The sequence below is a fragment of the Peromyscus maniculatus genome, chromosome 4, assembly GCF_049852395.1.
Source record: "Peromyscus maniculatus bairdii isolate BWxNUB_F1_BW_parent chromosome 4, HU_Pman_BW_mat_3.1, whole genome shotgun sequence".
NCBI classification, from domain to species: domain Eukaryota; kingdom Metazoa; phylum Chordata; class Mammalia; order Rodentia; family Cricetidae; genus Peromyscus; species Peromyscus maniculatus.
This window is the reverse complement of record NC_134855.1, coordinates 51,889,871-51,900,863: the sequence shown is the minus strand read 5'-3', so window position 1 is coordinate 51,900,863 and position 10,993 is coordinate 51,889,871. Positions and strand designations below refer to the sequence as shown.

The window sequence follows — 10,993 nt, the reverse complement described above, 5'->3', positions numbered from 1 at the left end:
ACACCAAAATTAACCACAAACCTTTCATTTTCTTTTCCTTTTTTTTTTTGTTTGTTTGTTTTTTTGTTTTTCTTCAATACCTTAAACCCACCATCTGTCCTTAATACCAGTCTGCCATTTCTGACTCCAACTAGGTCCACATGTTTGGAAGAATCACTGCACATTTTGGCTCAGGTGTTTTGTTTTGTTTTGTTTTGGTTTTGTTTTGTTTTGTTTTTCCCTGCTTATGAAACAGAAAGAAGATGTCTGTCACACAGCAAAGCTGTAAGAAAGGCCCTATTCTCTAAGTGCACAGCTCACAGCTCTTCTGTGATAATCCCGGCTGCTTAGAGTCCTCCCCCTCCATCTGTGAGGTGGAGACCTTCACCCTAAAGAAGAGAGTAGGTATTATCATATGATTGACAGTGGAATCGGCGCATAAAGCAGAACTCGGACTCAAAATTCCCAGTCTGGGGCAATGTTATCTTTGCTTCCTCCAGTTGCTGGTCCTAAGCAGGAGAAGAACTAATGAAAGGAAATGTTCTCAGGAAGAACAAAGCTATCTGCAAATTCTGTGGGGAACAAGCACTCTCCATAAAATGTTAACCTGGAAAAACTGCCCTCCTGCAAACACATAAAATTCTAAAATGCACATACAATATTTGCCTATGTTACCATAGACAGGTAAGTGTAGATGAGTAGATGATGGATGAATGGATAGATAGATAGATAGATAGATAGATAGATAGATAGATAGATAGATAGATAGATAGATAGACAGATAGACAGATATTTCTCTGTTTAAGAACACTGCCAGATAGCCACAAGACATATTGTGTTGGTTCTTTCCATTTCAGACTCTACCCTGCATGTTTGCAGATTGCTTAATTACTTCATTGGGCTTTGGAACTCATACATTACAGATACATGATCATCCAAGTCATTACCTGCACATTTTCCCATTAAGAATAATTATGGCTTTTACCACCACTGCCCACATACTTATGTCCTGCAGGCCTGGGCACACTGAAGTAATCATCTACTGAAAATGATCTTGATGGGCAAGCACTGTATGCACAATCAGCAGTTTGCAGGGCAGGTGGGGAGATTTCCATCTTCTCCATTATTGAGTGGCTCAAAAAATCACATCCCCATTATTTTATCACAGGGCCATGCAGGACCCTGAAGTAGTTTATCCTCCCCTGAAAAGCGAGTTAGTGCTAAGTGTGGAGACAAGACCCATGGGATGCTGGGTTGCTTCTGCCTCTCAGTGAATCACCTTTCCAAGCACGTACACATCTCCCATTTCCTGGCTCAATTTCATTGTCTACAAAATGGGATTTATAAGCTGCTTTAAAAACCTCCGATCATCAAATGAGAGACGAAACAGTCTTATAGACGCAGCATAGCTTTTTATACTGAGTGATTGCCCAGGTTCTGGGATCCCTGCTCCTCTACTTTATCAACTGCAAGCCTTATGTGCTATCACCTCTTAGAGCCCCAGTTTCCACATTGGTAAAGAGAGGCTGGTGGTAGCTCATGCTCTTTAGCCACTCAATGAGAAGACACTTAGAAGACATCTTGCCAGTGCCTGGTGTAGGTAAGCATCCAGTCAACATTGGCCATTGTTATTATCAGGAGTCCAGGAACAGTTTTCAACAGGGCACAGGACTCCAAATTAAAAGCATTCACTGTCTGCCAGATAATATTCAAAGAACACTGTGAAGGGCCACATGCTATGTTAATCACATGAGCAGTTCAATTTCAAAGGTAAGAAAGAGACCGGCTAGCAGATGATTTAAAAAAAAAAAAAAAAAAAGTTGGATGGTCCTGAGAAAAAGCTACTTTAGCCGGGTGGTGACGAATGCCTTTAATCCCAGCACTCAGGAGGCAGAGCCAGGTGGATCTCTGTGAGTTCGAGGCCAGCCTGGGCTACCAAGTGAGTCCCAGGGAAGGCGCAAAGCTACACAGAGAAACCCTGTCTCGAAAAACCAAAAAAAAAAAAAAAAAAAAAAAAAGCTACTTAAATAACTAGTTGGTGAGTGACCTGCATCTGGCTGCTCAAAGAGTTACTCAATTACTCAAGCTGGAGGGGGGAAAAACTTTCTTGTTTCATTTTTAATACAGATAAAATGTATTCCTTGTTAAATTGTTTACATTTTAAATAAGCAGCAAAAGGCTTCCAAAAGTTGTTAAAATTTCCCACTTCTACCTAGAAATAAGTGTGAACATTTGTTGGAAATCACTGTTATTTCTCACCCAGGGACTCTCCATATAGAACACATAAGGTATTTTTCTTCCTCTATTTTTCTATATTCAGCTCTTTCACATAGCTATATACAAGAAACATTTTTCTATGTAATTTAAAATTCTCAAATTCCTTAATGTCTAAATTAAGGTCATTTGTTTATATTATTTTATTTATATTGTTTTATTTACATATTTACAGACCTCTGTTGGTACTTACTTAGATTTGTTCTGAAATGGCTGTCATGAATATCCACATAGCTAAACTTCTAGAACTGGGTTTGCTAAATCAATGCGATCATACTCCTCACCCCACCCCTAGAAACAGTTGACTTTAAAATCCCATTTTTCCCTACTGGTTCGTGCCTGTGGATATATCCTCATCTTACCAGGGATGTGGAGTCCCCACTGGACTCATATGTGTGTGTGTCTTCGGGGACAGACTGTCTTCAAAGCAGATTCTGCTGGCACTATTCAGTGATGCTCCAAGTAGCAAAGGACCAAGGGCTCTGATCACTACGTCTCCCAGGGCCCCGGCAGACTAAACATGTCATGTTTATAACCTCCTTGACTGAGCTTCCCACAGCTGAGGCCAGTGTGGGTTTGAGGTGTCCTAGCCAATCGCTGAATATGATTATCTAAGTGTCCAGGTTTCTTGATTTTTCAAGACAACACTTGGCGTGGCTGGTTTGAGTAGATGTGTGTTCAGCACTGACTAGAAAGTCATCTGAAGGTAAGTGCCTGTGTACTCTATGGAGGGTCTCTAGGAGGATATGCAAGCCGAAGCGGATACAGGCACACCTTGGCCAGGAGAGTGAAGCTGCAGCCGATACAGGCACACCTCTGCCAGGAGAGCGGAGGTCATCACGGAAGCCTGGCTCTCCTCCCTCTTTCCCTGCACAGTTGCCGTTTGTCACATGTGCAGTTTCATTTCTTGCCTCATTCCAAGGGCAAGCTCTTAAACAAAGAGATTGCCCCCCAAATCCGCAGCGCACGTAGCTGTTTTCTCGTGAGCAGCAACTGGATGAGTAAAAGAAGCAACAGCAAAGCAATCTAATGCTTTTACAGAAAGAGGGACAGTCTGGTAGTCAAGTTTGCAGACTTGGGAGCAGACTGTGAAGGTCCATAAAACATTTATTGCTAGCTGTATGATCCTGGACAATTCTAAGCCACCCTGTAGACCAGTTTCCTCATCTACGGAACTAGCAAGAATTCTTACTTCACAGTTAACTGGAGGAAATGAGTGAATACATTAACATCTTGGAACAATAATCGGCACATAGCACATATTACTGTAGATTGGCTACTGTTGTTGATGTTGTTATTCACTGAGTTTTATGCTAATGATGACAAAGAGCCCTCCCTATAAGTTGTATCTTTTGACACAATGTTAAAGGAGCCTATTTACAGCAAGTGTCCACTTGATTTTATGATGTCATTTACTACCATGCAAACAGCTAGCAGGGCCAGAGTTGGGAAGTTATCCCCTCGGTTAGAAGGGACTCCAAATTGAGGACTGATACAGCCTTTAAAGAGAGTAACCCTTCAAACTGTGTTGCGTCAATGTAGTCTGTGAATAAGTTTGTCAAGGCATTCTATTCTATTCAAACAGCTTGGTTTGACATTAATTCGTCTGTGAGTGTGTGTGTGTGTGTGTGTGTGTGTGTGTGTGTGTGTGTGTGTGAGAGAGAGAGAGAGAGAGAGAGAGAGAGAGAGAGAGAGAGAGAGAGAGAGAGAGAGAGAGAGAGGCGGAGAGAGATGTTTCTCTTTTTTGAGGTTAAACAATTTGTAAAACAAAGGTTGTGGTACCTACTTCCTTTGTCTGCCTCTTAGACAATTCTCTTTGAGAAGCACGTGTGTGAGAATCCACATCTGCCTGAGGAAGCCATTCATAAGACAGACAGGCATTAGAGACTTCTGAAAACATTCTGATCCTACCCACTGTGAATAATGTGCTCAGCCATTGGAAAGGTATTGCTGGCAAAGCACATGATATCATGACAGAGACAAGTAGACTTCGTTGTCACACAGGCCTAAAAACATTCTTTGGTCCACCCCTTTACTGAGTGTGGTAAACAGGGCTGTGAGCTTGTTTTATGGCGCCCCCTGTGCCCCTGTTTCATTGTGAATCTTCCCAAGCTGCCAGCATCATCAGAATGGAATGTCCCCTATAGGATTTTTAGGTCCAAGCTATTTCAAAGTCAGGTCAATATACTGCGTAAGTGAGAGCACAGAAGACTTTGAACATCATGAGGATGCTCCTCAGAGGTCTCAACAGAGCAGCTCTGTATCTTTTACACTGTGAGTGTTCCACTGGCAACCGCTGAATGAGTCCCCACATTCATCAGTGACTATCACACAGCATTTCTCCCCTTAGATACAGAACAGTCTCAAACAACCTGGTCCTGCATCATCTTCATGCATCAGGACTGTATATTGTTGGTCCTGAATCCTTCTCCCAACACACACATTTCTTTGACTCATATAGGTGATGTAAATAGAGCAGAGAAAGGGTAAACTTATATTCAAACAGTAAAGTCTAGTTAGAAATTTTCATTGTATCAACATAATTTGTATTAAGCATTGCCTGAAATCAATAAAAGTTTTAAAAAATAAACAAAATCTGTTCATCTCATTTTACTAAATTATTCAACATTCAAGATTTTGAAAAGGTGGGCCTTGGCTAAAACCAGAGACCATTATCCATCCTGTCCTCCTTTTACAAGAGGAAAAGCACCCACTTGCCTGGCCATGACAGGAGAAAGCAATTCCCCAAGAGCACTCTGGGTAGAGAGGAATCAGTGTAACTCCTGAAGATCATCTCTCTCTTTCAACAGTGGCATAACTCCACAACTCAATGTTGTATGTTGTGTGTGGTGCTAGGGATTGAACTCAGGACTCATACATGCCAGGCAGATACTCGACCACCGAACCACAACCCTTTTTGTTTTATTTTGAGATGAGCTTGCTAAGTTTGCCCAGGCTGGCATCTGACTTGGAAATCTCCTGCCTTAAGCTCCCTAATAGCTGTGGTTACAGGCGTGGACCACCATGCCCAGCTGCAAAAGATAATTCTGTAAAAAAAAAAAAATTAACATTTAGAATATTTTATGCTTTCAAGTAAAAATTGATTTGCACTATACTTAAGCCACCTAAATTATAATCTATAGAGTTCCCTTTAGCAAAAAGATACCTAATCCAGGCATCCCGAGAGCATTGTCATAGTAGAACATACCAACAGATGCAGAGTAAATGGTGGGATGACAGTTTTCTTGCTGTGTGGCAGTGTTACTGTAAAATCTCCCACACAAGGAGCACCTAGCTTCCTGGGTTGCGATCTATCTCGATAATACTAAAGTTGATGGCCATGGCCCTTTGGGGCTAATGAGTTCTTTACAGTACATCTTTATACTTTTAACTGAGGTTATTATATGCCGTCATTAATAGGCTAAGGAAAGAATCTGTTGCTGTCAACAGATAGGAGGTAAGTCCTCACAATTTTCTTGGTCTATTCTTCTATGTCTAGAACATCCACCTTTTCTGAAAAGCTGATGGAGATATATGCTGTTACCATCCTGCCGACGTTTATCACTTATCTCTGAAGCACATAGTGCATCCAACTTACCCACTAACAGTGCCCTATCCTAATTATCATTGCTTACTCAATGTGCTCGTAAATGTGCTACTTTTACACAGAGCATTCCTATGAAGTTCTCATGAACTCAATCTCTAATGTGCATTTCTATAGCCAATATTTATTCACAACCTGTCAAACCAGTGTTTTGTTCCTCAATGGTATTTCTTAGTCTCTAAAATCCATCTGAACCTTCTAATAGGAAAAAATTATCTTGATAAAATTCCAAAGAGAGCTTGTGATAATGGCTTCAATGTCATAAAAAACATGATACTGTGTATTTTCATGAAAACTGTGTGAATAATCTAGAGCCTGAGAGAGAAGCCATTGTACCCTTTGCTCGTTTCTTCACCTGCAGAACTATGGTAAGCTTTTTCCTTGACCTGATTCAACTGCGAGGAGAAACAGCTAATAAAAAGTGTTATGAAGTACCATGAATATTGAAAAGTGCATGATCATCATGATTAATTATAATACATAAAGTTCAAATATTGAAATGACTCTCTGGCATCATTCCAAATCAAGAAATATAATCTCTGGTCTTGCATAGTAATGAAGAGAAACAGTGTGAGGTCCTCTTATTGTACCCGTTTAAATGAACGTGGTGATGAATATCTTTAATTATGGACTGTATTCTGTAACACTGTGTATGTGAGTGTGTGTGTGTGTGTGTGTGTTAAACTAAATGTATTGAGATCTCCACAATATATTACAGATTCAAAGGGAACCCTAACCCAAACTTTGTAGGCATTTATGTATCTGAATCTTACCTTGGTATGAATGTTCATTTTGATAGAGGATAGAAACAGCTAGCAACCCTCACTTAAGAGGCTGGCTCTGATTTCATAGATATCAAAATCTGTCATCCTCACGTTAGCCGACTGTCTGGCACCTAATGAGAAAAACAAATTGCTTTTACTTCCTACGTAAGACATTTGCATTTGGAATTTTTTTGCTCGTAAAAGGTTTATAAAGCATCCACTCAAACCATTTTACCTGCATTTTTCACCTAAAAGGGTCTTTATGAAATCTTACAGTAAATTTAATAACCCTCTTCAATAAACATGAGCTTTTATGAGCATGACATATCTAAATTGACTCAATGGTCTGGGAATAAAATCTGCATCAGTAATATTTTCAAAACTGTAATATGCCACATTTAAAAAAAAGAAAAAGAAAAGAAAAAAACCATGAACAGAGCAGACCATTGCGTACGGAAATGCATTCATTTCCAACCTTAAGAAAGCAAGTGGTCCGTGAATGCTTGAGTGACTCAGTGAACTGCCCTGATGTGTACAGCATCGAGCTGCACAATATTCAAGTATTAGCAGCTGTCATTTCCTTCCATCTTCATCAACTGTGTATTATAGAAACAAATTAGGAAATGGCCTTTACCAGTCATCCCCATGAGTCTCTTCAGGAAAGGGACTTCCTTCCCATGAAGCATTTCTCTGCTTCGACCCCCTCCTCAGGGACTTCTGCTTGAGTGATGAAGCCGAAGGGCACCCTATTGCTCTGGGCACCTCATAGCTACTTTTACCAGGTAAGCTGCCAAATTAGGCATGACATGGAGCCCCTCGTTTCTGCTATTGCTGGTGCGTATCCTTAAGGAGGACAGGAAAACACTAGCGACTTTTTTTATAGCTGCTATATAACAAGAGAATGAAATGTCAGAGCCCAAGAAACCCCATCTTTCTCAGTCCTGTCAGAGCTCATCGAGGGCTAAGAATGCTGCGGCTTGCACCTCACCTTCAACTTGGTCTTGTGAGCAGGGGGTGATGGGAATTTTGGCAATGCAGAACGGCCTGCCCCGACAAGACATCTGAGCACACCATCAGTGCCTGTGGTTCATCCGAACGTGCTGAGGGCTTGGGTGAGCATCCAGAGATGCCAACCCTCCCTCTGACAACCTACTTCACCTCCGCCACTTCAACACACTCCTGAAGTTGTATGGAAACTCATCCCTTGAGAATCAACCCATATGTTTTAACACACCAGTGAGGTATGTTTAAAAGTAGGATAAAGTGCTTAAAATACATTTTTGAAATTCTTTCAATTCTATCATGTTTTACATCAAGATTTGTATAAAGTCAAGACTTGCTCAAAGTAGACTACATATGGGAACAGAGACAATAAAGCCACAGATTTAGGCTGAGGAAATGGCTCAGTTGGTAAAGCACTTGCCTCACAAGTATAAGGACCTGAGTTCAGGTCCTGAAAACACACATGAAAAGTTGGGTGTGCCTGTAATCCCAACAATGCAAGGTGGAGCTTTACTGGCCAGCTAGCCTGGCCTACGTGATAAACTTCCCAGCTAACGAGAGACCTTATCTCAAACACTCAAGGTTGTCCTCTGACCTACACACACACACACACACACACACACACACACACACACACACACACACCATGCCTGTGTGCACCCAGACTCACAAGTGGATCCACACACATAGACAAAAATAAGTAAGACGTGGGCAAGGGTTAAAGCTCCAGATAGAGCATACACAAGGTCCTGGTTTGGTGCCCAGCACTGAGTAAACCGGGCATGGTGGCTCAAACTTATAACCCTGGCACAACAGAGGTCTCAGAGACAGGAAGGTCAGGACGTCAAGGACATCCTTGGCTACAGAGTGAGTTCGAGGCCAGACTAGGCTCTATAGGAACTTGCTTCAAAATAAAGTAAAATAGTGGGTTGGCAGGCAGAGTTGGCCCATGAAGGCAAGTCTGATGACCTGAGAATTCAACCCTTGAAACCTTCAAGGAAGAAGGAGAGAGCCAATATTCATAAGTTGTCCTCAGACCCAGTTGCACACCATGGTACACACACACACACACACACACACACACACACACTAAATTAATGTCAATTTTTTAATAAGTAAATACACATAAATTCTCATTAAGTCCTTTTTAAAAAAAAATCTCCTCTTATTCCCTCATCCTTTTCTTAAGCCAGAATTTCCACAAAGCCAAATGGAGGAATGTTGCCCAGTGATCAGAAGAGCTGTTTCCTCTGCCTTGAAATTCAGACTCTGTTTCTCAAATCATCCGCTTCTAAGATGGATGGATCATCAGGAAGACTGAGAAGAGAGAAGATGCAGAACAAGGAACCCGCTCTGCCTCACTTTGTCCTCTCGAGGCCGCCAACGGCATCTTCTCATCCTCCGCCGTCCATGACTGGGGCAGAAGGGCGCCCAGGAACTGCATAACGCCGCCTGCTCCCATGTCGATTTCTCACACACACACACACACACAGCCGCGTTCACCAGCAGAATGATCTAGTCAAACTGCCTCCTGCTTCGGCTTCTCATTCCCACCTCGGTGTCTTCTTAACTGCTCTTGTCTGTCACCTTGGGCACCTGAGGGGCTCTAAGGGAGACGACCTTCTCTACTTTGTTTTGCCGGTAGGAATGGACGGACATGTAAGCAAAGCAGAGTTAGGCACTCCCGGAATCCCTGAGCTGACCCCCGGAATCCCTGAGCTGACCCCCGGAATCCCTGAGCTGACCCCCAGAATCCCAACACTGCACCATACTAGCAACTGGTTCAAAGACTGGCACGATATAATAGATGGGCAACCGATTCCAGTCAACAGAGAAAGTCACGGATCCTAAACAGCCAAGAACTGGCAAGCCAGTACTTAAGCCTGGCTTTAAAACTTGTTTGTAGGGCCTTTCGACGTGTCTGCTGCCCACAGAGAAGTGAGAGAGTATCTGTTGGGACCCTGGCCAACCTGACCAGGAGCCACATCTTAGTGCCAATGAACCCCCCTTGGTCGTAAAGAGTGTGCCTAAGGCTGGCATTGCTGTGCCTACTGGATGTTCTACTCTCGGGAATCAATGAAGCCTACTGCTCCAAATTAGTGCATTTTTAAACGACCAAATAAAATGAATGAGGTGATGATACAGAGAAAAGAAAACATTTAAGGATAATGAGCACCGAGCACAGAGCTTCATTCTATACAGGGAGGGAGAAAGGTCAGTAAATTTAGCACACGCATAATAGTCCTCGCAAATCATCTAATTAATCCTTATCCAGCCAGAATGTACCGGTTTAACCTTTCCATTCTGTACTTCTCACAATATTTACGAACTATAGCCTCTCAACGGGGATGGAAGGGGCACCTATTTCAGAAATCTGGGACTAAGTGTGCCCTGGATGGGGTCCTGCAGGGCAAGTGGGGAGGGGAAGCATGCGCTTCCTGTGCCGGGAACAGTGTGGAAACCATAATCCAATCATTTCGAGATGTTGTCCGCTTCTCGGTGCCAGAGTTACCTGTAATTGGTAGCTGTAGGGTTTGGGGTTGAGTTTGGGCTTGAAATAACAATAATTGATCTCTTCTACAACAATGGAGCTGACCTCAATAAAAATCAAGCCTTGACTTGGATCCTCCCTGGGAGAGTGTAATTGGTAATTTACTAGAAAGCCTTATCCAAAAGCAATTTAATCCATAAGTGGACTGCAGCCACGGTTACTGAGAATAGAGAACATTCAAGAAGTTGGTGGGGTAGAAACCCCAAAGGAGTATTTCTAAAGATATAGTTTCTCAGAGTGGGTAGACAACTTGGGGTTTTGAAAGCGTTGGTTTGAGAACAACATAGGAAAATAAAGCATGGACACCATCTAACTAGATACAGCCATTTAAATTTTTAATTCAAATTTATTTAATATATAAAACTAGTATTATTCATATTAATGCTATGAGGCTTCTCGGTACATAGATACATGAGTTAAATATATTTACATGTATCCAGTACATCTATAAAATGAATTAAATATATTCACACAAACATTTATCTTTCACTTTATGGTGAAAACATTCAAAAATTCTTTCCTCTCAGTTTTTGAAATGTGCTGTGTAAGACTGGTAGTCTACAGTCCCCTGGATGTGGGAGGGCACCCCAATCGCCTAACTCTAACAGGGGCCATTGCTTCACCCTAATCATGTCATTGAACCCCTGTGACTCTGAACCCGAGTCCCACTAAGAACAAAACACACAGAAAACAAAGGAGTAGCCTGAGATTTTGCAGCCCTTCTAAGTCTCCTTCAGATAGCACCCACAGGCCCTCCAGCCAGCGTCGGTCATGGCCAGCACTGTCCGTGAGTAGAACTCTGGGACATCAGAGCTGGGA

General features: G+C 42.1%; 1 long non-coding RNA gene across 1 annotated transcript; it reads right to left on the bottom strand.

The window, feature by feature from the left end:
• Nucleotides 1-4,819: 4,819 nt before the first annotated feature.
• On the bottom strand, nt 4,820-9,313 carry LOC121829061 (uncharacterized). Its single transcript, XR_013050319.1, has 3 exons — nt 9,178-9,313; nt 6,631-6,752; nt 4,820-5,300 (listed from the first exon to the last, which is right to left on the bottom strand). It is a non-coding gene; the product is annotated as an uncharacterized LOC121829061 (long non-coding RNA).
• Between the last annotated feature and the right edge of the window lie 1,680 nt (nt 9,314-10,993).